The 21,367-nt window shown below is 47.2% G+C and overlaps 38 non-coding genes across 38 annotated transcripts; 19 read left to right on the top strand and 19 right to left on the bottom strand.

Moving 5' to 3' along the window:
- Positions 1–99: 99 nt before the first annotated feature.
- TRNAG-GCC (transfer RNA glycine (anticodon GCC)) lies at positions 100–170 on the top strand. Its single transcript has one exon. It is a non-coding gene; the product is annotated as a tRNA-Gly (tRNA).
- Positions 171–466: 296 nt separating this feature from the next.
- On the top strand, positions 467–537 carry TRNAG-GCC (transfer RNA glycine (anticodon GCC)). The gene has a single exon. It is a non-coding gene; the product is annotated as a tRNA-Gly (tRNA).
- Positions 538–656: 119 nt separating this feature from the next.
- On the bottom strand, positions 657–729 carry TRNAK-CUU (transfer RNA lysine (anticodon CUU)). The gene has a single exon. It is a non-coding gene; the product is annotated as a tRNA-Lys (tRNA).
- Positions 730–1,763: 1,034 nt separating this feature from the next.
- TRNAK-CUU (transfer RNA lysine (anticodon CUU)) lies at positions 1,764–1,836 on the bottom strand. Its single transcript has one exon. It is a non-coding gene; the product is annotated as a tRNA-Lys (tRNA).
- A 1,039-nt stretch (positions 1,837–2,875) lies between these two features.
- Positions 2,876–2,948, bottom strand: TRNAK-CUU (transfer RNA lysine (anticodon CUU)). The gene has a single exon. It is a non-coding gene; the product is annotated as a tRNA-Lys (tRNA).
- Positions 2,949–3,984: 1,036 nt separating this feature from the next.
- On the bottom strand, positions 3,985–4,057 carry TRNAK-CUU (transfer RNA lysine (anticodon CUU)). Its single transcript has one exon. It is a non-coding gene; the product is annotated as a tRNA-Lys (tRNA).
- A 107-nt stretch (positions 4,058–4,164) lies between these two features.
- On the top strand, positions 4,165–4,235 carry TRNAG-GCC (transfer RNA glycine (anticodon GCC)). Its single transcript has one exon. It is a non-coding gene; the product is annotated as a tRNA-Gly (tRNA).
- Positions 4,236–4,531: 296 nt separating this feature from the next.
- On the top strand, positions 4,532–4,602 carry TRNAG-GCC (transfer RNA glycine (anticodon GCC)). The gene has a single exon. It is a non-coding gene; the product is annotated as a tRNA-Gly (tRNA).
- A 119-nt stretch (positions 4,603–4,721) lies between these two features.
- TRNAK-CUU (transfer RNA lysine (anticodon CUU)) lies at positions 4,722–4,794 on the bottom strand. The gene has a single exon. It is a non-coding gene; the product is annotated as a tRNA-Lys (tRNA).
- A 107-nt stretch (positions 4,795–4,901) lies between these two features.
- TRNAG-GCC (transfer RNA glycine (anticodon GCC)) lies at positions 4,902–4,972 on the top strand. The gene has a single exon. It is a non-coding gene; the product is annotated as a tRNA-Gly (tRNA).
- A 119-nt stretch (positions 4,973–5,091) lies between these two features.
- Positions 5,092–5,164, bottom strand: TRNAK-CUU (transfer RNA lysine (anticodon CUU)). The gene has a single exon. It is a non-coding gene; the product is annotated as a tRNA-Lys (tRNA).
- A 1,217-nt stretch (positions 5,165–6,381) lies between these two features.
- Positions 6,382–6,452, top strand: TRNAG-GCC (transfer RNA glycine (anticodon GCC)). Its single transcript has one exon. It is a non-coding gene; the product is annotated as a tRNA-Gly (tRNA).
- A 1,041-nt stretch (positions 6,453–7,493) lies between these two features.
- On the top strand, positions 7,494–7,564 carry TRNAG-GCC (transfer RNA glycine (anticodon GCC)). Its single transcript has one exon. It is a non-coding gene; the product is annotated as a tRNA-Gly (tRNA).
- A 1,041-nt stretch (positions 7,565–8,605) lies between these two features.
- TRNAG-GCC (transfer RNA glycine (anticodon GCC)) lies at positions 8,606–8,676 on the top strand. The gene has a single exon. It is a non-coding gene; the product is annotated as a tRNA-Gly (tRNA).
- Positions 8,677–9,538: 862 nt separating this feature from the next.
- Positions 9,539–9,611, bottom strand: TRNAK-CUU (transfer RNA lysine (anticodon CUU)). The gene has a single exon. It is a non-coding gene; the product is annotated as a tRNA-Lys (tRNA).
- Positions 9,612–9,718: 107 nt separating this feature from the next.
- TRNAG-GCC (transfer RNA glycine (anticodon GCC)) lies at positions 9,719–9,789 on the top strand. Its single transcript has one exon. It is a non-coding gene; the product is annotated as a tRNA-Gly (tRNA).
- A 119-nt stretch (positions 9,790–9,908) lies between these two features.
- TRNAK-CUU (transfer RNA lysine (anticodon CUU)) lies at positions 9,909–9,981 on the bottom strand. The gene has a single exon. It is a non-coding gene; the product is annotated as a tRNA-Lys (tRNA).
- A 477-nt stretch (positions 9,982–10,458) lies between these two features.
- Positions 10,459–10,529, top strand: TRNAG-GCC (transfer RNA glycine (anticodon GCC)). Its single transcript has one exon. It is a non-coding gene; the product is annotated as a tRNA-Gly (tRNA).
- Positions 10,530–11,391: 862 nt separating this feature from the next.
- TRNAK-CUU (transfer RNA lysine (anticodon CUU)) lies at positions 11,392–11,464 on the bottom strand. The gene has a single exon. It is a non-coding gene; the product is annotated as a tRNA-Lys (tRNA).
- Positions 11,465–11,571: 107 nt separating this feature from the next.
- TRNAG-GCC (transfer RNA glycine (anticodon GCC)) lies at positions 11,572–11,642 on the top strand. Its single transcript has one exon. It is a non-coding gene; the product is annotated as a tRNA-Gly (tRNA).
- An 861-nt stretch (positions 11,643–12,503) lies between these two features.
- Positions 12,504–12,576, bottom strand: TRNAK-CUU (transfer RNA lysine (anticodon CUU)). The gene has a single exon. It is a non-coding gene; the product is annotated as a tRNA-Lys (tRNA).
- A 107-nt stretch (positions 12,577–12,683) lies between these two features.
- TRNAG-GCC (transfer RNA glycine (anticodon GCC)) lies at positions 12,684–12,754 on the top strand. The gene has a single exon. It is a non-coding gene; the product is annotated as a tRNA-Gly (tRNA).
- An 861-nt stretch (positions 12,755–13,615) lies between these two features.
- Positions 13,616–13,688, bottom strand: TRNAK-CUU (transfer RNA lysine (anticodon CUU)). Its single transcript has one exon. It is a non-coding gene; the product is annotated as a tRNA-Lys (tRNA).
- A 107-nt stretch (positions 13,689–13,795) lies between these two features.
- TRNAG-ACC (transfer RNA glycine (anticodon ACC)) lies at positions 13,796–13,866 on the top strand. Its single transcript has one exon. It is a non-coding gene; the product is annotated as a tRNA-Gly (tRNA).
- Positions 13,867–13,987: 121 nt separating this feature from the next.
- Positions 13,988–14,060, bottom strand: TRNAK-CUU (transfer RNA lysine (anticodon CUU)). The gene has a single exon. It is a non-coding gene; the product is annotated as a tRNA-Lys (tRNA).
- A 477-nt stretch (positions 14,061–14,537) lies between these two features.
- TRNAG-GCC (transfer RNA glycine (anticodon GCC)) lies at positions 14,538–14,608 on the top strand. Its single transcript has one exon. It is a non-coding gene; the product is annotated as a tRNA-Gly (tRNA).
- An 860-nt stretch (positions 14,609–15,468) lies between these two features.
- On the bottom strand, positions 15,469–15,541 carry TRNAK-CUU (transfer RNA lysine (anticodon CUU)). The gene has a single exon. It is a non-coding gene; the product is annotated as a tRNA-Lys (tRNA).
- A 107-nt stretch (positions 15,542–15,648) lies between these two features.
- On the top strand, positions 15,649–15,719 carry TRNAG-GCC (transfer RNA glycine (anticodon GCC)). The gene has a single exon. It is a non-coding gene; the product is annotated as a tRNA-Gly (tRNA).
- Positions 15,720–16,210: 491 nt separating this feature from the next.
- Positions 16,211–16,283, bottom strand: TRNAK-CUU (transfer RNA lysine (anticodon CUU)). Its single transcript has one exon. It is a non-coding gene; the product is annotated as a tRNA-Lys (tRNA).
- Positions 16,284–16,760: 477 nt separating this feature from the next.
- TRNAG-GCC (transfer RNA glycine (anticodon GCC)) lies at positions 16,761–16,831 on the top strand. The gene has a single exon. It is a non-coding gene; the product is annotated as a tRNA-Gly (tRNA).
- Positions 16,832–17,693: 862 nt separating this feature from the next.
- TRNAK-CUU (transfer RNA lysine (anticodon CUU)) lies at positions 17,694–17,766 on the bottom strand. The gene has a single exon. It is a non-coding gene; the product is annotated as a tRNA-Lys (tRNA).
- A 1,039-nt stretch (positions 17,767–18,805) lies between these two features.
- TRNAK-CUU (transfer RNA lysine (anticodon CUU)) lies at positions 18,806–18,878 on the bottom strand. The gene has a single exon. It is a non-coding gene; the product is annotated as a tRNA-Lys (tRNA).
- A 667-nt stretch (positions 18,879–19,545) lies between these two features.
- TRNAK-CUU (transfer RNA lysine (anticodon CUU)) lies at positions 19,546–19,618 on the bottom strand. Its single transcript has one exon. It is a non-coding gene; the product is annotated as a tRNA-Lys (tRNA).
- Positions 19,619–19,725: 107 nt separating this feature from the next.
- TRNAG-GCC (transfer RNA glycine (anticodon GCC)) lies at positions 19,726–19,796 on the top strand. Its single transcript has one exon. It is a non-coding gene; the product is annotated as a tRNA-Gly (tRNA).
- An 863-nt stretch (positions 19,797–20,659) lies between these two features.
- TRNAK-CUU (transfer RNA lysine (anticodon CUU)) lies at positions 20,660–20,732 on the bottom strand. Its single transcript has one exon. It is a non-coding gene; the product is annotated as a tRNA-Lys (tRNA).
- A 107-nt stretch (positions 20,733–20,839) lies between these two features.
- Positions 20,840–20,910, top strand: TRNAG-GCC (transfer RNA glycine (anticodon GCC)). Its single transcript has one exon. It is a non-coding gene; the product is annotated as a tRNA-Gly (tRNA).
- A 121-nt stretch (positions 20,911–21,031) lies between these two features.
- On the bottom strand, positions 21,032–21,104 carry TRNAK-CUU (transfer RNA lysine (anticodon CUU)). The gene has a single exon. It is a non-coding gene; the product is annotated as a tRNA-Lys (tRNA).
- A 107-nt stretch (positions 21,105–21,211) lies between these two features.
- On the top strand, positions 21,212–21,282 carry TRNAG-GCC (transfer RNA glycine (anticodon GCC)). The gene has a single exon. It is a non-coding gene; the product is annotated as a tRNA-Gly (tRNA).
- Positions 21,283–21,367: the final 85 nt, after the last annotated feature.

The following is a 21,367-nucleotide window of genomic DNA, read 5'->3' as shown; positions in this document are numbered from 1 at the left end:
GAATGCGTGGAGGTGATGGCAAGGCAAGCTATCCTTACACACCTGCTTTGTTTCATTCACTAAAGTACACGAGTAAGTGTAAAATTAAGTATCTGTGGAGCATTGGTGGTTCAGTGGGAGAATTCTCGCCTGCCACGTGGGAGGCCTGGGTTCGATTCCCGGCCAATGCAGTCCTGAGCTTTTGCTGATATGGCAGTGCATTTTGTGAAAGTGAGGACAGCCATTTGCGCTGTGGTGGTGCAAGTTGACAGTGTTCCACATACAATGGTACAGGAAAAGAAAAAAAACATCCGCCCAATGTGGGGCTCGAACCCACGACTCTGAGATTAAGAGTCTCATGCTTTACCGACTGAGTTAGCAATGCTTGGTAACCAAGGAGTTGTAGTGATGGCAAGGCATCCTGACACTCCTGCTTTGTTTCATACACTAAAGTACACGAGTAAGTGTAAAATTAAGTATCTGTGGAGCATTGGTAGTTCAGTGGTAGAATTATCGCCTGCCACGTGGGAGGCCCGGGTTCGATTCCCGGCCAATGCAGTCCTGAGTTTTTGCTGATATGGCAGTGTATTTTGTGAAAGTGAGGACAGCCATTTGCGCTGTGGTGGTGCAAGTATACAGTGTTCCACATACAATGGTACAGGAAAGGAAAAAACATCCGCCCAACGTGGGGCTCTAACCCACGACACTGAGATTAAGAGTCTCATGCTCTACCGACTGAGCTAGCCAGGCTTGGTTGAGAATGCATGGAGGTGATGGCAAGGCATCCTGACACTCCAGCTTTGTTTCATACACTAAAGTACACGAGTAAGTGTAAAATTAAGTATCTGTGGAGCATTGGTGGTTCAGTAGTAAAATTCTCGCCTGCCACGCGGGAGGCCCGGGTTAGATTCCCGGCCAATGCAGTCCTGAGTTTTTGCTGATATGGCAGTGCATTTTGTGAAAGTGAGGACAGCCATTTGCGCTGTGGTGGTGCAAGTTGACAGTGTTCCACATACAATGGTACAGGAAAAGAAAAAAAACATCTGCCCAATGTGGGGCTCGAACCCACGACCCTGAGATTAAGAGTCTCATGCTTTACCGACTGAGTGAGCAATGCTTGGTAACCGAGGAGTTGTGGTGATGGCAAGGCAAGGCATCCTGACTCTCCTGCTTTGTTTTGTACACTAAAGTACATGAGTAAGTCTAAAATTAAACATCTGTGGATCATTGGTGGTTCAGTGGTAGAAATCTAGCCGGCCACGTGGGAGGCCGGGTTCAATTCCCGGTCAATACATTCCTGAGTTTTTGCTGATAGGGCAGTGCATTTTGTGAAAGTGAGGACAGCCATTTGCGCTGTGGTGATGCAAGTATACACTGTTCCACATACAATGGTACAGGAAGAGAAAAAAACAACTGCCCAACATGGAGCTCAAATACATGACCCTAAGATTAATAGTCTTATGCTCTAGCGACTGTGCTAGTCGGGCTTGGTTACGTAGGCTTGGAGGTGATTGCAAGGCAAGGCATCCTGACACTCCTGCTTTGTTTTATACACTAAAGTACATGAGTAAGTGTAAAATTAGGCATCTGTGGAGCATTGCTGCTTCAGTGGTAGAATTCTCGCCTGCCACGCGTGAGGCCCGGAATCGATTCCCGGCCAATGCCGTCCTGAGTTTTTGCTGATATGGCAGTGTATTTTGTGAAAGTGAGGACAGCCATTTGCGCTGTTGTGGTGCAAGTATACAGTGTTCCACATACAATGGTACAGGAAAAGAAAAAACATCCACCCAACGTGGGTCTCTAACCCACGACCCTGAGATTAAGAGTCTCATGCTCTACCGACTGAGCTAGCCAGGCTTGGTTGAGAATGTATGGAGGTGATGGCAAGGCAAGGCATCCTGACACTCCTGCTTTGTTTCATACACTAAAGTACACGAGTAAGTGTAAAATTAAGTCTCTGTGGAGCATTGGTGGTTCAGTGGTAAAATTTTCGCCTGCCACGAGGGAGGCCTGGGTTCGATTCCCGGCCAATGCAGTCCTGAGTTTTTGCTGATATGGCAGTGCATTTTGTGAAAGTGAGGACAGCCATTTGCGCTGTGGTGGTGCAAGTTGACAGTGTTCCACATACAATGGTACAGGAAAAGAAAAAAAACATCCACCCAATGTGGGGCTCGAACCCACGACCCTGAGATTAAGAGTCTCATGCTTTACCGACTGAGTTAGCAATGCTTGGTAACCGAGGAGTTGTGGTGATTGCAAGGCAAGGCATCCTGACTCTCCTGCTTTGTTTTGTACACTAAAGTACATGAGTAAGTCTAAAATTAAGCATCTGTGGATCATTGGTGGTTTAGTGGTAGAAATCTAGCCGGCCACGTGGGAGGCCGGGTTCAATTCCCGGTCAATACATTCCTGAGTTTTTGCTGATAGGGCAGTGCATTTTGTGAAAGTGAGGACAGCCATTTGCGCTGTGGTGATGCAAGTATACACTGTTCCACATACAATGGTACAGGAAGAGAAAAAAACAACTGCCCAACATGGAGCTCAAATACATGACCCTAAGATTAATAGTCTTATGCTCTAGCAACTGTGCTAGTCGGGCTTGGTTACGTAGGCTTGGAGGTGATGGCAAGTCAAGGCATCCTGACACTCCTGCTTTGTTTTATACACTAAAGTACATGAGTAAGTGTAAAATTAGGCATCTGTGGAGCATTGGTGGTTCAGTGGTAGAATTCTCGCCTGCCACGCGTGAGGCCCGGAATCGATTCCCGGCCAATGCAGTCCTGAGTTTTTGCTGATATGGCAGTGTATTTTGTGAAAGTGAGGACAGCCATTTGCGCTGTGGTGGTGCAAGTATACAGTGTTCCACATACAATGGTACAGGAAAAGAAAAAACATCCGCCCAACGTGGGGCTCGAACCAACGACCCTGAGATTAAGAGTCTCATGCTCTACCGACTGAGCTAGCCGGGCTTGGTTGAGAATGCATGGAGGTGATGGCAAGGCAAGGCATCCTGACAATCCTGCTTTGTTTCATACACTAAAGTATACGAGTAAGTGTAAAACTAAGTATCTGTGGAGCATTGGTGGTTCAGTGGTAGAATTCTCGCCTGCCATGCGGGAGGCCCGGATCGATTCCCGGCCAATGCAGTCCTGAGCTTTTGCTGATATGGCAGTGCATTTTGTGAAAGTGAGGACAGCCATTTGCGCTGTGGTGGTGCAAGTTGACAGTGTTCCACATACAATGGTACAGGAAAAGAAAAAACATCCGCCCAATGTGGGGTTCGAACCCACGACCCTGAGATTAAGAGTCTCATGCTTTACCGACTGAGTTAGCAATGCTTGGTAACCGAGGAGTTGTGGTGATGGCAAGGCAAGGCATCCTGACTCTCCTGCTTTGTTTTGTACACTAAAGTACATGAGTAAGTCTAAAATTAAGCATCTGTGGATCATTGGTGGTTCAGTGGTAGAAATCTAGCCGGCCACGTGGGAGGCCGGGTTCAATTCCCGGTCAATACATTCCTGAGTTTTTGCTGATAGGGCAGTGCATTTTGTGAAAGTGAGGACAGCCATTTGCGCTGTGGTGATGCAAGTATACACTGTTCCACATACAATGGTACAGGAAGAGAAAAAAACAACTGCCCAACATGGAGCTCAAATACATGACCCTAAGATTAATAGTCTTATGCTCTAGCGCCTGTGCTAGTCGGGCTTGGTTACGTAGGCTTGGAGGTGATGGCAAGGCAAGGCATCCTGACACTCCTGCTTTGTTTTATACACTAAAGTATATGAGTAAGTGTAAAATTAGGCATCTGTGGAGCATTGGTGGTTCAGTGGTAGAATTCTCGCCTGCCATGCGTGAGGCCCGGAATCGATTCCCGGCCAATGCAGTCCTGAGTTTTTGCTGATATGGCAGTGTATTTTGTGAAAGTGAGGACAGCCATTTGCGCTGTGGTGGTGCAAGTATACAGTGTTCCACATACAATGGTACAGGAAAAGAAAAAACATCCACCCAACGTGGGGCTCAAACCCACGACCCTGAGATTAAGAGTCTCATGCTCTACCGATTGAGCTAGCCAGGCTTGGGTGAGAATGCGTGGAGGTGATGGCAAGGCAAGCTATCCTTACACACCTGCTTTGTTTCATTCACTAAAGTACACGAGTAAGTGTAAAATTAAGTATCTGTGGAGCATTGGTGGTTCAGTGGGAGAATTCTCGCCTGCCACGTGGGAGTCCTGGGTTCGATTCCCGGCCAATGCAGTCCTGAGCTTTTGCTGATATGGCAGTGCATTTTGTGAAAGTGAGGACAGCCATTTGCGCTGTGGTGGTGCAAGTTGACAGTGTTCCACATACAATGGTACAGGAAAAGAAAAAAAACATCCGCCCAATGTGGGGCTCGAACCCACGACTCTGAGATTAAGAGTCTCATGCTTTACCGACTGAGTTAGCAATGCTTGGTAACCAAGGAGTTGTGGTGATGGCAAGGCATCCTGACACTCCTGCTTTGTTTCATACACTAAAGTACACGAGTAAGTGTAAAATTAAGTATCTGTGGAGCATTGGTAGTTCAGTGGTAGAATTATCGCCTGCCACGTGGGAGGCCCGGGTTCGATTCCCGGCCAATGCAGTCCTGAGTTTTTGCTGATATGGCAGTGTATTTTGTGAAAGTGAGGACATCCATTTGCGCTGTGGTGGTGCAAGTATACAGTGTTCCACATACAATGGTACAGGAAAAGAAAAAACATCCACCCAACGTGGGGCTCAAACCCACGACCCTGAGATTAAGAGTCTCATGCTCTACCGATTGAGCTAGCCAGGCTTGGGTGAGAATGCATGGAGGTGATGGCAAGGCAAGGCATCCTTACACACCTGCTTTGTTTCATTCACTAAAGTACACGAGTAAGTGTAAAATTAAGTATCTGTGGAGCATTGGTGGTTCAGTGGTAGAATTCTCGCCTGCCATGCGGGAGGCCCGGGTTCGATTCCCGGCCAATGCAGTCCTGAGTTTTTGCTGATATGGCAGTGTATTTTGTGAAAGTGAGGACAGCCATTTGCGCTGTGGTGGTGCAAGTTGACAGTGTTCCACATACAATGGTACAGGAAAAGAAAAAACATCCGCCCAACGTGGGGCTCGAACCCACGACCCTTAGATTAAGAGTCTCATGCTCTACCGACTGAGCTAGCCAGGCTTGGTTGAGAATGTATGGAGGTGATGGCAAGGCAAGGCATCCTGACACTCCTGCTTTGTTTCATATACTAAAGTACACGAGTAAGTGTAAAATAAAGAATCTGTGGAGCATTGGTGGTTCAGTGGTAGAATTTTCGCCTGCCACGCGGGAGTCCTGGGTTTGATTCGCGACCAATGCAGTCCTGAGTTTTTGCTGATATGGCAGTGCATTTTGTGAAAGTGAGGACAGCCATTTGCGCTGTGGTGGTGCAAGTTGACAGTGTTCCACATACAATGGTACAGGAAATGAAAAAACATCCGCCCAACGTGGGGCTCGAACCCACGACCCTGAGATTAAGAGTCTCATGCTTTACCGACTGAGTTAGCAATGCTTGGTAACCGAGGAGTTGTGGTGATGGCAAGGCAAGGCATCCTGACTCTCCTGCTTTGTTTTGTACACTAAAGTACATGAGTAAGTCTAAAATTAAGCATCTGTGGATCATTGGTGGTTCAGTGGTAGAAATCTAGCCGGCCACGTGGGAGGCCGGGTTCAATTCCCGGTCAATACATTCCTGAGTTTTTGCTGAAAGGGCAGTGCATTTTGTGAAAGTGAGGACAGCCATTTGCGCTGTGGTGATGCAAGTATACACTGTTCCACATACAATGGAACAGGAAGAGGAAAAAACAACTGCCCAACATGGAGCTCAAATACATGACCCTAAGATTAATAGTCTTATGCTCTAGCGACTGTGCTAGTCGGGCTTGGTTACGTAGGCTTGGAGGTGATGGCAAGGCAAGGCATCCTGACACTCCTGCTTTGTTTTATACACTAAAGTACATGAGTAAGTGTAAAATTAGGCATCTGTGGAGCATTGGTGGTTCGGTGGTAGAATTCTCGCCTGCCACGCATGAGGCCCGGAATCAATTCCCGGCCAATGCAGTCCTGAGTTTTTGCTGATATGGCAGTGTATTTTGTGAAAGTGAGGACAGCCATTTGCGCTGTGGTGGTGCAAGTTGACAGTGTTCCACATACAATGGTACAGGAAAAGAAATAACATCCGCCCAACATGGGGCTCGAACCCACGAGTCTGAGATTAAGAGTCTCATGCTCTACCGACTGAGATAGCCGGGCTTGGTTGAGAATGTATGGAGGTGATGGCAAGGCAAGGCATCCTGACACTCCTGCTTTGTTTCATACACTAAAGTACACGAGTAAGTGTAAAATTCAGTTTCTGTGGAGCATTGGTGGTTCAGTGGTAGAATTCTCACCTGCCACGCGGGAGGCCCGGGTTCGATTCCCGGCCAATGCAGTCCTGAGCTTTTGCTGATATGGCAGTGCATTTTGTGAAAGTGAGGACAGCCATTTGCGCTGTGGTGGTGCAAGTTGACAGTGTTCCACATACAATAGTACGGGAAAAGAAAAAAAACATTCGCCCAATGTGGGGCTCGAACCTACGACCCTGAGATTAAGAGTCTCATGCTTTACCGACTGAGTTAGCAATGCTTGGTAACAGAGGAGTTGTGGTGATGGCAAGGCAAGGCATCCTGACTCTCCTGCTTTGTTTTGTACACTAAAGTACATGAGTAAGTCTAAAATTAAGCATCTGTGGATCATTGGTGGTTCAGTGGTAGAAATCTTGCCGGCCACGTGGGAGGCCGGGTTCAATTCCCGGTCAATACATTCCTGAGTTTTTGCTGATAGGGCAGTGCATTTTGTGAAAGTGAGGACAGCCATTTGCGCTGTGGTGATGCAAGTATACACTGTTCCACATACAATGGTACAGGAAGAGAAAAAAACAACTGCCCAACATGGAGCTCAAATACATGACCCTAAGATTAATAGTCTTATGCTCTAGCGACTGTGCTAGTCGGGCTTGATTACGTAGGCTTGTAGGTGATGGCAAGGCAAGGCATCCTGACACTCCTGCTTTGTTTTATACACTAAAGTACATGAGTAAGTGTAAAACAAGGCATCTGTGGAGCATTGGTGGTTCAGTGGTAGAATTCTCACCTGCCTCGCGTGAGGCCCGGAATCGATTCCCGGCCAATGCAGTCTTGAGTTTTTGCTGATATGGCAGTGTATTTTGTGAAAGTGAGGACAGCCATTTGCACTGTTGTGGTGCAAGTATACAGTGTTCCACATACAATGGTACATGAAAAGAAAAAACATCCGCCCAACATGGGGCTCGAACCCACGACCCTAAGATTAAGAGTCTCATGCTCTAGCGACTGAGCTAGCCAGGCTTGGTTGAGAATGTATGGAGGTGATGGTAAGGCAAGGCATCCTGACACTCCTGCTTTGTTTCATACACTAAAGTACAGGAGTAAGTGTAAAATTAAGTATCTGTGGAGCATTGGTGGTTCAGTGGTAGAATTGTCGCCTGCCACGCGGGAGGCCCGGGTTCGATTCCCGGCCAATGCAGTCCTGAGTTTTTGCTGCTATGGCAGTGCATTTTGTGAAAGTGAGGACAGCCATTTGCGCTGTTGTGGTGCAAGTTGACAGTGTTCCATATACAATGGTACAGGAAAAGAAAAAAAACATCCGCCCAATGTGGGGCTCGAACCCACGACCCTGAGATTAAGAGTCTCATGCTTTACCGACTGAGTTAGCAATGCTTGGTAACCGAGGAGTTGTGGTGATGGCAAGGCAAGGCATCCTGACTCTCCTGCTTTGTTTTGTACACTAAAGTACATGAGTAAGTCTAAAATTAAGCATCTGTGGATCATTGGTGGTTCAGTGGTAGAAATCTTGCCGGCCACGTGGGAGGCCGGGTTCAATTCCCGGTCAATACATTCCTGAGTTTTTGCTGATAGGGCAGTGCATTTTGTGAAAGTGAGGACAGCCATTTGCGCTGTGGTGATGCAAGTATACACTGTTCCACATACAATGGTACAGGAAGAGAAAAAAACAACTGCCCAACATGGAGCTCAAATACATGACCCTAAGATTAATAGTCTTATGCTCTAGCGACTGTGCTAGTCGGGCTTGATTACGTAGGCTTGGAGGTGATGGCAAGGCAAGGCATCCTGACACTCCTGCTTTGTTTTATACACTAAAGTACATGAGTAAGTGTAAAACAAGGCATCTGTGGAGCATTGGTGGTTCAGTGGTAGAATTCTCACCTGCCACGCGTGAGGCCCGGAATCGATTCCCGGCCAATGCAGTCTTGAGTTTTTGCTGATATGGCAGTGTATTTTGTGAAAGTGAGGACAGCCATTTGCACTGTTGTGGTGCAAGTATACAGTGTTCCACATACAATGGTACATGAAAAGAAAAAACATCTGCCCAACATGGGGCTCGAACCCACGACCCTAAGATTAAGAGTCTCATGCTCTAGCGACTGAGCTAGCCAGGCTTGGTTGAGAATGTATGGAAGTGATGGTAAGGCAAGGCATCCTGACACTCCTGCTTTGTTTCATACACTAAAGTACAGGAGTAAGTGTAAAATTAAGTATCTGTGGAGCATTGGTGGTTCAGTGGTAGAATTCTGGCCTGCCACGCGGGAGGCCCGGGTTCGATTCCTGGCCAATGCAGTCCTGAGTTTTTGCTGATATGGCAGTGCATTTTGTGAAAGTGAGGACAGCCATTTGCGCTGTGGTGGTGCAAGTTGACAGTGTTCCACATACAATGGTACAGGAAAAGAAAAAAAACATCCACCCAATGTGGGGCTCGAACCCACGACCCTGAGATTAAGAGTCTCATGCTTTACCGACTGAGTTAGCAATGCTTGGTAACCAAGGAGTTGTGGTGATGGAAAGGGAAGGCATCCTGACTCTCCTGCTTTGTTTTGTACACTAAAGTACATGAGTAAGTCTAAAATTAAGCATCTGTGGATCATTGGTGGTTCAGTGGTAGAAATCTAGCTGGCCACGTGGGAGGCCGGGTTCAATTCCCGGTCAATACATTCCTGAGTTTTTGCTGATAGGGCAGTGCATTTTGTGAAAGTGAGGACAGCCATTTGCGCTGTGGTGATGCAAGTATACACTGTTCCACATACAATGGTACAGGAAGAGAAAAAAACAACTGCCCAACATGGAGCTCAAATACATGACCCTAAGATTAATAGTCTTATGCTCTAGCGACTGTGCTAGTCGGGCTTGGTTACGTAGGCTTGGAGGTGATGGCAAGGCAAGGCATCCTGACACTCCTGCTTTTTTTTTATACACTAAAGTACATGAGTAAGTGTAAAATTAGGCATCTGTGGAGCATTGGTGGTTCAGTGGTAGAATTCTCACCTGCCACGCGTGAGGCCCGGAATCGATTCCAGGCCAATGCAGTCTTGAGTTTTTGCTGATATGGCAGTGTATTTTGTGAAAGTGAGGACAGCCATTTGCGCTGTTGTGGTGCAAGTATACAGTGTTCCACATACAATGGTACAGGAAAAGAAAAAACATCCGCCCAACGTGGGGCCCGAACCCACGACCCTGAGATTAAGAGTCTCATGCTCTACCGACTGAGCTAGCCAGGCTTGGTTGAGAATGTATGGAGGTGATGGCAAGGCAAGGCATCCTGACACTCCTGCTTTGTTTCATACACTAAAGTACACGAGTAAGTGTAAAATTAAGTATCTGTGGAGCATTGGTGGTTCAGTGGTAGAATTCTCGCCTGCCACGCGGGAGGCCCGGGTTCGATACTCGGCCAATGCAGTCCTGAGTTTTTGCTGATATGGCAGTGCATTTTGTGAAAGTGAGGACAGCCATTTGCGCTGTGGTGGTGCAAGTATACAGTGTTCCACATACAATGGTACAGGAAAAGAAAAAACATCCGCCCAACGTGGGGCTCGAACCCACGACCCTGAGATTAAGAGTCTCATGCTCTACCGACTGAGCTAGCCAGGCTTGGTTGAGAATGTATGGAGGTGATGGCAAGGCAAGGCATCCTGACACTCCTGCTTTGTTTTATACACTAAAGTACATGAGTAAGTGTAAAATAAGACATCTGTGGAGCATTGGTGGTTCAGTGGTAGAATTCTCGCCTGCCACGCGTGAGGCCCGGAATCAATTCCTGGCCAATGCAGTCTTGAGTTTTTGCTGATATGGCAGTGTATTTTGTGAAAGTGAGGACAGCCATTTGCGCTGTTGTGGTGCAAGTATACAGTGTTCCACATACAATGGTACAGGAAAAGAAAAAACATCCGGCCAACATGGGGCTCGAACCCACGACCCTGAGATTAAGAGTCTCATGCTTTACCGACTGAGCTAGCCAGGCTTGGTTGAGCATATATGGAGGTGATGGCAAGGCAAGGCATCCTGACACTCCTGCTTTGTTTCATACACTAAAGTACACGAGTAAGTGTAAAATTAAGTGTCTGTGGAGCATTGGTGGTTCAGTGGTAGAATTCTGGCCTGCCACGCGGGAGGCCCGGGTTCGATTCCTGGCCAATGCAGTCCTGAGTTTTTGCTGATATGGCAGTGCATTTTGTGAAAGTGAGGACAGCCATTTGCGCTGTGGTGGTGCAAGTTGACAGTGTTCCACATACAATGGTACAGGAAAAGAAAAAAAACATCCACCCAATGTGGGGCTCGAACCCACGACCCTGAGATTAAGAGTCTCATGCTTTACCGACTGAGTTAGCAATGCTTGGTAACCAAGGAGTTGTGGTGATGGAAAGGGAAGGCATCCTGACTCTCCTGCTTTGTTTTGTACACTAAAGTACATGAGTAAGTCTAAAATTAAGCATCTGTGGATCATTGGTGGTTCAGTGGTAGAAATCTAGCTGGCCACGTGGGAGGCCGGGTTCAATTCCCGGTCAATACATTCCTGAGTTTTTGCTGATAGGGCAGTGCATTTTGTGAAAGTGAGGACAGCCATTTGCGCTGTGGTGATGCAAGTATACACTGTTCCACATACAATGGTACAGGAAGAGAAAAAAACAACTGCCCAACATGGAGCTCAAATACATGACCCTAAGATTAATAGTCTTATGCTCTAGCGACTGTGCTAGTCGGGCTTGGTTACGTAGGCTTGGAGGTGATGGCAAGGCAAGGCATCCTGACACTCCTGCTTTTTTTTTATACACTAAAGTACATGAGTAAGTGTAAAATTAGGCATCTGTGGAGCATTGGTGGTTCAGTGGTAGAATTCTCACCTGCCACGCGTGAGGCCCGGAATCGATTCCAGGCCAATGCAGTCCTGAGTTTTTGCTGATATGGCAGTGTATTTTGTGAAAGTGAGAACAGCCATTTGCGCTGTTGTGGTGCAAGTATACAGTGTTCCACATACAATGGTACAGGAAAAGAAAAAACATCCGCCCAACGTGGGGCCCGAACCCACGACCGTGAGATTAAGAGTCTCATGCTCTACCGACTGAGCTAGCCAGGCTTGGTTGAGAATGTATGGAGGTGATGGCAAGGCAAGGCATCCTGACACTCCTGCTTTGTTTCATACACTAAAGTACACGAGTAAGTGTAAAATTAAGTATCTGTGGAGCATTGGTGGTTCAGTGGTAGAATTCTCGCCTGCCACGCGGGAGGCCCGGGTTCGATACTCGGCCAATGCAGTCCTGAGTTTTTGCTGATATGGCAGTGCATTTTGTGAAAGTGAGGACAGCCATTTGCGCTGTGGTGGTGCAAGTAGACAGTGTTCCACATACAATGGTACAGGAAAAGAAAAAAAACATCCGCCCAATGTGGGGCTCGAACCCACGACCCTGAGATTAAGAGTCTCATGCTTTACCGACTGAGTTAGCAATGCTTGGTAACCGAGGAGTTGTGGTGATGGAAAGGGAAGGCATCCTGACTCTCCTGCTTTGTTTTGTACACTAAAGTACATGAGTAAGTTTAAAAATAAGCATCTGTGGATCATTGGTGGTTCAGTGGTAGAAATCTAGCCGGCCACGTGGGAGGCCGGGTTCAATTCCCGGTCAATACATTCCTGAGTTTTTGCTGATAGGGCAGTGCATTTTGTGAAAGTGAGGACAGCCATTTGCGCTGTGGTGATGCAAGTATACACTGTTCCACATACAATGGTACAGGAAGAGAAAAAAACAACTGCCCAACATGGAGCTCAAATACATGACCCTAAGATTAATAGTCTTATGCTCTAGCGACTGTGCTAGTCGGGCATGGTTACGTAGGCTTGGAGGAGATGGCAAGGCAAGGCATCCTGACACTCCGGCTTTGTTTTATACACTAAAGTACATGAGTAAGTGTAAAATTAGGCATCTGTGGAGCATTGGTGGTTCAGTGGTAGAATTATCGCCTGCCACGCGTGAGGCCTGGAATCGATTCCCGGCCAATGCAGTCCTGAGTTTTTGCTGATATGGCAGTGTATTTTGTGAAAGTGAGGACAGCCATTTGCACTGTGGTGGTGCAAGTATACAGTGTTCCACATACAATGGTACAGGAAAAGAAAAAACATCCGCCCAACGTTGGGCTCGAACCCACGACCCTGAGATTAAGAGTCTCATGCTCTACCGACTGAGCTAGCCAGGCTTGGTTGTGAATGTATGGAGGTGATGGCAAGGCAAGGCATCCTGACACTCCTGCTTTGTTTCATACACTAAAGTACACGAGTAAGTGTAAAATTAAGTATCTGTGGAGCATTGGTGGTTCAGTGGTAGATTTCTCGCCTGCCACGCGGGAGGCCCGGGTTCGATTCCCGGCCAATGCAGTACTGAGTTTTTGCTGATATGGCAGTGCATTTTGTGAAAGTGAGGACAGCAATTTGTGCTGTGGTGGGGAAAGTTGACAGTGTTCCACATACAATGGTACAGGAAAAGAAAAAAAACATCCGCCCAATGTGGGGCTCGAACCCACGACCCTGAGATTAAGAGTCTCATGCTTTACCGACTGAGTTAGCAATGCTTGGTAACCGAGGAGTTGTGGTGATGGCAAGGCAAGGCATCCTGCCTCTCCTGCTTTGTTTTGTACACTAAAGTACATGAGTAAGTCTAAAATTAAGCATCTGTGGATCATTGGTGGTTCAGTGGTAGAAATCTAGCCGGCCACGTGGGAGGCCGGGTTCAATTCCCGGTCAATACATTCCTGAGTTTTTGCTGATAGGGCAGTGCATTTTGTGAAAGTGAGGACAGCCATTTGCGCTGTGGTGATGCAAGTATACACTGTTCCACATACAATGGTACAGGAAGAGAAAAAAACAACTGCCCAACATGGAGCTCAAATACATGACCCTAAGATTAATAGTCTTATGCTCTAGCGACTGTGCTAGTCGGGCTTGGTTACGTTGGCTTGGAGGTGATGGCAAGGCAAGGCATCCTGATACTCCTGCTTTGTTTTATACACTAAAGTACATGAGTAAGTGTAAAATTAGGCATCTGTGGAGCATTAGTGGTTCAGTGGTAGAATTCTCGCCTGCCACGCGTGAGGCCCGGAATTGATTCCCGGCCAATGCAGTCCTGAGTTTTTGCTGATATGGCAGTGTATTTTGTGAAAGTGAGGACAGCCATTTGCGCTGTGGTGGTGCAAGTATACAGTGTTCCACATACAATGGTACAGGAAAAGAAAAAACATCCGCCCAACATGGGGCTCGAACCCACGACCCTGAGATTAAGAGTCTCATGCTCTACCGACTGAGCTAGCCAGGATTGGTTGAGAATGTGTGGAGGTGATGGCAAGGCAAGGCATCCTGACACTCCTGCTTTGTTTCATACACTAAAGTACACGAGTAAGTGTAAAATTAAGTATCTGTGGAGCATTGGTGGTTCAGTGGTAGAATTCTCGCCTACCACGCGGGAGGCCCGGGTTCGATTCCCGGCCAATGCAGTCCTGAGTTTTTGCTGATATGGCAGTGCATTTTGTGAAAGTGAGGACAGCCATTTGCGCTGTGGTGGTGCAAGTTGACAGTGTTCCACATACAATGGTACAGGAAAAGAAAAAAAACATCCGCCCAATGTGGGGATCGAACCCACGACCCTGAGATTAAGAGTCTCATGCTTTACCGACTGAGCTAGCCAGGCTTGGTTGAGCATATATGGAGGTGATGGCAAGGCAAGGCATCCTGACACTCCTGCTTTGTTTCATACACTAAAGTACACGAGTAAGTGTAAAATTAAGTATCTGTGGAGCATTGGTGGTTCAGTGGTAGAATTCTGGCCTGCCACACGGGAGGCCGGGTTCAATTCCCGGTCAATACATTCCTGAGTTTTTGCTGATAGGGCAGTGCATTTTGTGAAAGTGAGGACAGCCATTTGCGCTGTGGTGATGCAAGTATACACTGTTCCACATACAATGGTACAGGAAGAGAAAAAAACAACTGCCCAACATGGAGCTCAAATACATGACCCTAAGATTAATAGTCTTATGCTCTAGCGACTGTGCTAGTCGGGCTTGGTTACGTAGGCTTGGAGGTGATGGCAAGGCAAGGCATCCTGACACTCCTGCTTTGTTTCATACACTAAAGTACACGAGTAAGTGTAAAATTAAGTTTTTGTGGAGCATTGGTGGTTCAGTGGTAGAATTCTCGCCTGCCACGCGGGAGGCCCGGGTTCGATTCCCGGCCAATGCAGTCCTGAGCTTTTGCTGATATGGCAGTGCATTTTGTGAAAGTGAGGACAGCCATTTGCGCTGTGGTGGTGCAAGTTGACAGTGTTCCACATACAATGGTACAGGAAAAGAAAAAAAACATCCGCCCAATGTGGGGCTCGAACCCACGACCCTGAGATTAAGAGTCTCATGCTTTACCGACTGAGTTAGCAATGCTTGGTAATCGAGACGTTGTGGTGATGGCAAGGCAAGGCATCCTGACTCTCCTGCTTTGTTTTGTACACTAAAGTACATGAGTAAGTCTAAAATTAAGCATCTGTGGATCATTGGTGGTTCAGTGGTAGAAATCTAGCCGGCCACGTGGGAGGCCGGGTTCAATTCCCGGTCAATACATTCCTGAGTTTTTGCTGATAGGGCAGTGCATTTTGTGAAAGTGAGGACAGCCATTTGCGCTGTGGTGATGCAAGTATACACTGTTCCACATACAATGGTACAGGAAGAGAAAAAAACAACTGCCCAACATGGAGCTCAAATACATGACCCTAAGATTAATAGTCTTATGCTCTAGCGACTGTGCTAGTTGGGCTTGGTTACGTAGGCTTGGAGGTGATGGCAAGGCAAGGCATCCTGACACTCCTGCTTTGTTTTATACACTAAAGTACATGAGTAAGTGTAAAATTAGGCATCTGTGGAGCATTGGTGGTTCGGTGGTAGAATTCTCGCCTGCCACGCATGAGGCCCGAAATCAATTCCCGGCCAATGCAGTCCTGAGTTTTTGCTGATATGGCAGTGTATTTTGTGAAAGTGAGGACAGCCATTTGCGCTGTGGTGGTGCAAGTATACAGTGTTCCACATACAATGGTACAGGAAAAGAAAAACATATGCCCAACGTGGGACTCGAACCCACGACCCTGAGATTAAGAGTCTCATGCTCTACCGACTGAGCTAGCCAGGCTAGGTTGAGAATGTATGGAGGTGATGGCAAGGCAAGGCATCCTGACACTCCTGCTTTGTTTCATACACTAAAGTACACGAGTAAGTGTAAAATTAAGTATCTGTGGAGCATTGGTGGTTCAGTGGTAGAATTCTCGCTTGCCACGCGGGAGGCACGGGTTTGATTCCCGGCCAATGCAGTCCTGAGTTTTTGCTGATATTGCAGTGCATTTTGTGAAAGTGAGGACAGCCATTTGCGCTGTGGTGGTGCAAGTTGACAGTGTTCCACATACAATGGTACAGGAAAAGAAAAAAAACATCCGCCCAATGTGGGGCTCGAACCCACGACCCCGAGATTAAGAGTCTCATGCTTTACCGACTGAGTTAGCAATGCTTGGTAACCGAGGAGTTGTGGTGATGGAAAGGGAAGGCATCCTGACTCTCCTGCTTTGTTTTGTACACTAAAGTACATGAGTAAGTTTAAAATTAAGCATCTGTGGATCATTGGTGGTTCAGTGGTAGAATTCTCGCCTGCCACGTGTGAGGCCCGGAATCGATTCCCGGCCAATGCAGTCTTGAGTTTTTGCTGATAGGGCAGTGTATTTTGAGAAAGTGAGGACAGCCATTTGCGCTGTGGTGGTGCAAGTATACAGTGTTCCACATACAATGGTACAGGAAAAGAAAAAACATCCGCCCAACGTGGGGCTCGAACCCACGACCCTGAGATTAAGAGTCTCATGCTCTACCGACTGAGCTAGCCAGGCTTGGTTGAGAATGTATGGAGGTGATGGCAAGGCAAGGCATCCTGACACTCCTGCTTTGTTTTATACACTAAAGTACATGAGTAAGTGTAAAATAAGGCATCTGTGGAGCATTGGTGGTTCAGTGGTAGAATTCTCGCCTGCCACGCGTGAGGCCCGGAATCAATTCCTGGCCAATGCAGTCTTGAGTTTTTGCTGATATGGCAGTGTATTTTGTGAAAGTGAGGACAGCCATTTGCGATGTTGTGGTGCAAGTATACAGTGTTCCACATACAATGGTACAGGAAAAGAAAAAACATCCGGCCAACATGGGGCTCGAACCCACGACCCTGAGATTAAGAGTCTCATGCTTTACCGACTGAGCTAGCCAGGCTTGGTTGAGCATATATGGAGGTGATGGCAAGGCAAGGCATCCTGACACTCCTGCTTTGTTTCATACACTAAAGTACACGAGTAAGTGTAAAATTAAGTGTCTGTGGAGCATTGGTGGTTCAGTGGTAGAATTCTGGCCTGCCACGCGGGAGGCCCGGGTTCGATTCCTGGCCAATGCAGTCCTGAGTTTTTGCTGATATGGCAGTGCATTTTGTGAAAGTGAGGACAGCCATTTGCGCTGTGGTGGTGCAAGTTGACAGTGTTCCACATACAATGGTACAGGAAAAGAAAAAAAACATCCACCCAATGTGGGGCTCGAACCCACGACCCTGAGATCAAGAGTCTCATGCTTTACCGACTGAGTTAGCAATGCTTGGTAACCAAGGAGTTGTGGTGATGGAAAGGGAAGGCATCCTGACTCTCCTGCTTTGTTTTGTACACTAAAGTACATGAGTAAGTCTAAAATTAAGCATCTGTGGATCATTGGTGGTTCAGTGGTAGAAATCTAGCTGGCCACGTGGGAGGCCGGGTTCAATTCCCGGTCAATACATTCCTGAGTTTTTGCTGATAGGGCAGTGCATTTTGTGAAAGTGAGGACAGCCATTTGCGCTGTGGTGATGCAAGTATACACTGTTCCACATACAATGGTACAGGAAGAGAAAAAAACAACTGCCCAACATGGAGCTCAAATACATGACCCTAAGATTAATAGTCTTATGCTCTAGCGACTGTGCTAGTCGGGCTTGGTTACGTAGGCTTGGAGGTGATGGCAAGGCAAGGCATCCTGACACTCCTGCTTTTTTTTTATACACTAAAGTACATGAGTAAGTGTAAAATTAGGCATCTGTGGAGCATTGGTGGTTCAGTGGTAGAATTCTCACCTGCCACGCGTGAGGCCCGGAATCGATTCCAGGCCAATGCAGTCCTGAGTTTTTGCTGATATGGCAGTGTATTTTGTGAAAGTGAGGACAGCCATTTGCGCTGTTGTGGTGCAAGTATACAGTGTTCCACATACAATGGTACAGGAAAAGAAAAAACATCCGCCCAACGTGGGTCTCGAACCCACGACCCTGAGATTAAGAGTCTCATGCTCTACCGACTGAGCTAGCCAGGCTTGGTTGAGAATGTATGGAGGTGATGGCAAGGCAAGGCATCCTGACACTCCTGCTTTGTTTCATACACTAAAGTACACGAGTAAGTGTAAAATTAAGTATCTGTGGAGCATTGGTGGTTCAGTGGTAGAATTCTCGCCTGCCACGCAGGAGGCCCGGGTTCGATACTCGGCCAATGCAGTCCTGAGTTTTTGCTGATATGGCAGTGCATTTTGTGAAAGTGAGGACAGCCATTTGCGCTGTGGTGGTGCAAGTTGACAGTGTTCCACATACAATGGTACAGGAAAAGAAAAAAAACATCCGCCCAATGTGGGGCTCGAACCCACGACCCTGAGATTAAGAGTCTCATGCTTTACCGACTGAGTTAGCAATGCTTGGTAACCGAGGAATTGTGGTGATGGAAAGGGAAGGCATCCTGACTCTCCTGCTTTGTTTTGTACACTAAAGTACATGAGTAAGTTTAAAAATAAGCATCTGTGGATCATTGGTGGTTCAGTGGTAGAAATCTAGCCGGCCACGTGGGAGGCCGGGTTCAATTCCCGGTCAATACATTCCTGAGTTTTTGCTGATAGGGCAGTGCATTTTGTGAAAGTGAGGACAGCCATTTGCGCTGTGGTGATGCAAGTATACACTGTTCCACATACAATGGTACAGGAAGAGAAAAAAACAACTGCCCAACATGGAGCTCAAATACATGACCCTAAGATTAATAGTCTTATGCTCTAGCGACTGTGCTAGTCGGGCATGGTTACGTAGGCTTGGAGGAGATGGCAAGGCAAGGCATCCTGACACTCCGGCTTTGTTTTATACACTAAAGTACATGAGTAAGTGGAAAATTAGGCATCTGTGGAGCATTGGTGGTTCAGTGGTAGAATTATCGCCTGCCACGCGTGAGGCCTGGAATCGATTCCCGGCCAATGCAGTCCTGAGTTTTTGCTGATATGGCAGTGTATTTTGTGAAAGTGAGGACAGCCATTTGCACTGTGGTGGTGCAAGTATACAGTGTTCCACATACAATGGTACAGGAAAAGAAAAAACATCCGCCCAACGTTGGGCTCGAACCCACGACCGTGAGATTAAGAGTCTCATGCTCTACCGACTGAGCTAGCCAGGCTTGGTTGTGAATGTGTGGAGGTGATGGCAAGGCAAGGCATCCTGCCTCTCCTGCTTTGTTTTGTACACTAAAGTACATGAGTAAGTCTAAAATTAAGCATCTGTGGATCATTGGTGGTTCAGTGGTAGAAATCTAGCCGGCCACGTGGGAGGCCGGGTTCAATTCCCGGTCAATACATTCCTGAGTTTTTGCTGATAGGGCAGTGCATTTTGTGAAAGTGAGGACAGCCATTTGCGCTGTGGTGATGCAAGTATACACTGTTCCACATACAATGGTACAGGAAGAGAAAAAAACAACTGCCCAACATGGAGCTCAAATACATGACCCTAAGATTAATAGTCTTATGCTCTAGCGACTGTGCTAGTCGGGCTTGGTTACGTTGGCTTGGAGGTGATGGCAAGGCAAGGCATCCTGATACTCCTGCTTTGTTTTATACACTAAAGTACATGAGTAAGTGTAAAATTAGGCATCTGTGGAGCATTAGTGGTTCAGTGGTAGAATTCTCGCCTGCCACGCGTGAGGCCCGGAATTGATTCCCGGCCAATGCAGTCCTGAGTTTTTGCTGATATGGCAGTGTATTTTGTGAAAGTGAGGACAGCCATTTGCGCTGTGGTGGTGCAAGTATACAGTGTTCCACATACAATGGTACAGGAAAAGAAAAAACATCCGCCTAACATGGGGCTCGAACCCACGACCCTGAGATTAAGAGTCTCATGCTCTACCGACTGAGCTAGCCAGGATTGGTTGAGAATGTATGGAGGTGATGGCAAGGCAAGGCATCCTGACACTCCTGCTTTGTTTCATACACTAAAGTACACGAGTAAGTGTAAAATTAAGTATCTGTGGAGCATTGGTGGTTCAGTGGTAGAATTCTCGCCTGCCACACGGGAGGCCCGGGTTCGATTCCCGGCCAATGCAGTTCTGAGTTTTTGCTGATATGGCAGTGCATTTTGTGAAAGTGAGGACAGCCATTTGTGCTGTGGTGGGGAAAGTTGACAGTGTTCCACATACAATGGTACAGGAAAAGAAAAAAAAACATCCGCCCAATGTGGGGCTCGAACCCACGACCCGAGATTAAGAGTCTCATGCTTTACCGACTGAGTTAGCAATGCTTGGTAACCGAGGAGTTGTGGTGATGGCAAGGCAAGGCATCCTGCCTCTCCTGCTTTGTTTTGTACACTAAAGTACATGAGTAAGTCTAAAATTAAGCATCTGTGGATCATTGGTGGTTCAGTGGTAGAAATCTAGCCGGCCACGTGGGAGGCCGGGTTCAATTCCCGGTCAATACATTCCTGAGTTTTTGCTGATAGGGCAGTGCATTTTGTGAAAGTGAGGACAGCCATTTGCGCTGTGGTGATGCAAGTATACACTGTTCCACATACAATGGTACAGGAAGAGAAAAAAACAACTGCCCAACATGGAGCTCAAATACATGACCCTAAGATTAATAGTCTTATGCTCTAGCGACTGTGCTAGTCGGGCTTGGTTACGTTGGCTTGGAGGTGATGGCAAGGCAAGGCATCCTGATACTCCTGCTTTGTTTTATACACTAAAGTACATGAGTAAGTGTAAAATTAGGCATCTGTGGAGCATTAGTGGTTCAGTGGTAGAATTCTCGCCTGCCACGCGTGAGGCCCGGAATTGATTCCCGGCCAATGCAGTCCTGAGTTTTTGCTGATATGGCAGTGTATTTTGTGAAAGTGAGGACAGCCATTTGCGCTGTGGTGGTGCAAGTATACAGTGTTCCACATACAATGGTACAGGAAAAGAAAAAAAACATCCGCCCAATGTGGGGCTCGAACCCACGACCCTGAGATTAAGAGTCTCATGCTCTACCGACTGAGCTAGCCAGGATTGGTTGAGAATGTATGGAGGTGATGGCAAGGCAAGGCATCCTGACACTCCTGCTTTGTTTCATACACTAAAGTACACGAGTAAGTGTAAAATTAAGTATCTGTGGAGCATTGGTGGTTCAGTGGTAGAATTCTCGCCTGCCACGCGGGAGGCCCGGGTTCGATTCCCGGCCAATGCAGTCCTGTGTTTTTGCTGATATGGCAGTGCATTTTGTGAAAGTGAGGACAGCCATTTGCGCTGTGGTGGTGCAAGTTGACAGTGTTCCACATACAATGGTACAGGAAAAGAAAAAAAACATCCGCCCAATGTGGGGATCGAACCCACGACCCTGAGATTAAGAGTCTCATGCTTTACCGACTGAGCTAGCCAGGCTTGGTTGAGCATATATGGAGGTGATGGCAAGGCAAGGCATCCTGACACTCCTGCTTTGTTTCATACACTAAAGTACACGAGTAAGTGTAAAATTAAGTATCTGTGGAGCATTGGTGGTTCAGTGGTAGAATTCTGGCCTGCCACGCGGGAGGCCCGGGTTCGATTCCTGGCCAATGCAGTCCTGAGTTTTTGCTGATATGGCAGTGCATTTTGTGAAAATGAGGACAGCCATTTGCGCTGTGGTGGTGCAAGTTGACAGTGTT

Source organism: Pseudophryne corroboree, chromosome 3 (assembly GCF_028390025.1).
Source record: "Pseudophryne corroboree isolate aPseCor3 chromosome 3, aPseCor3.hap2, whole genome shotgun sequence".
NCBI classification, from domain to species: domain Eukaryota; kingdom Metazoa; phylum Chordata; class Amphibia; order Anura; family Myobatrachidae; genus Pseudophryne; species Pseudophryne corroboree.
The sequence above is the reverse complement of the archived record's forward strand: the minus strand, read 5'-3'. Positions and strand labels throughout refer to the sequence as shown.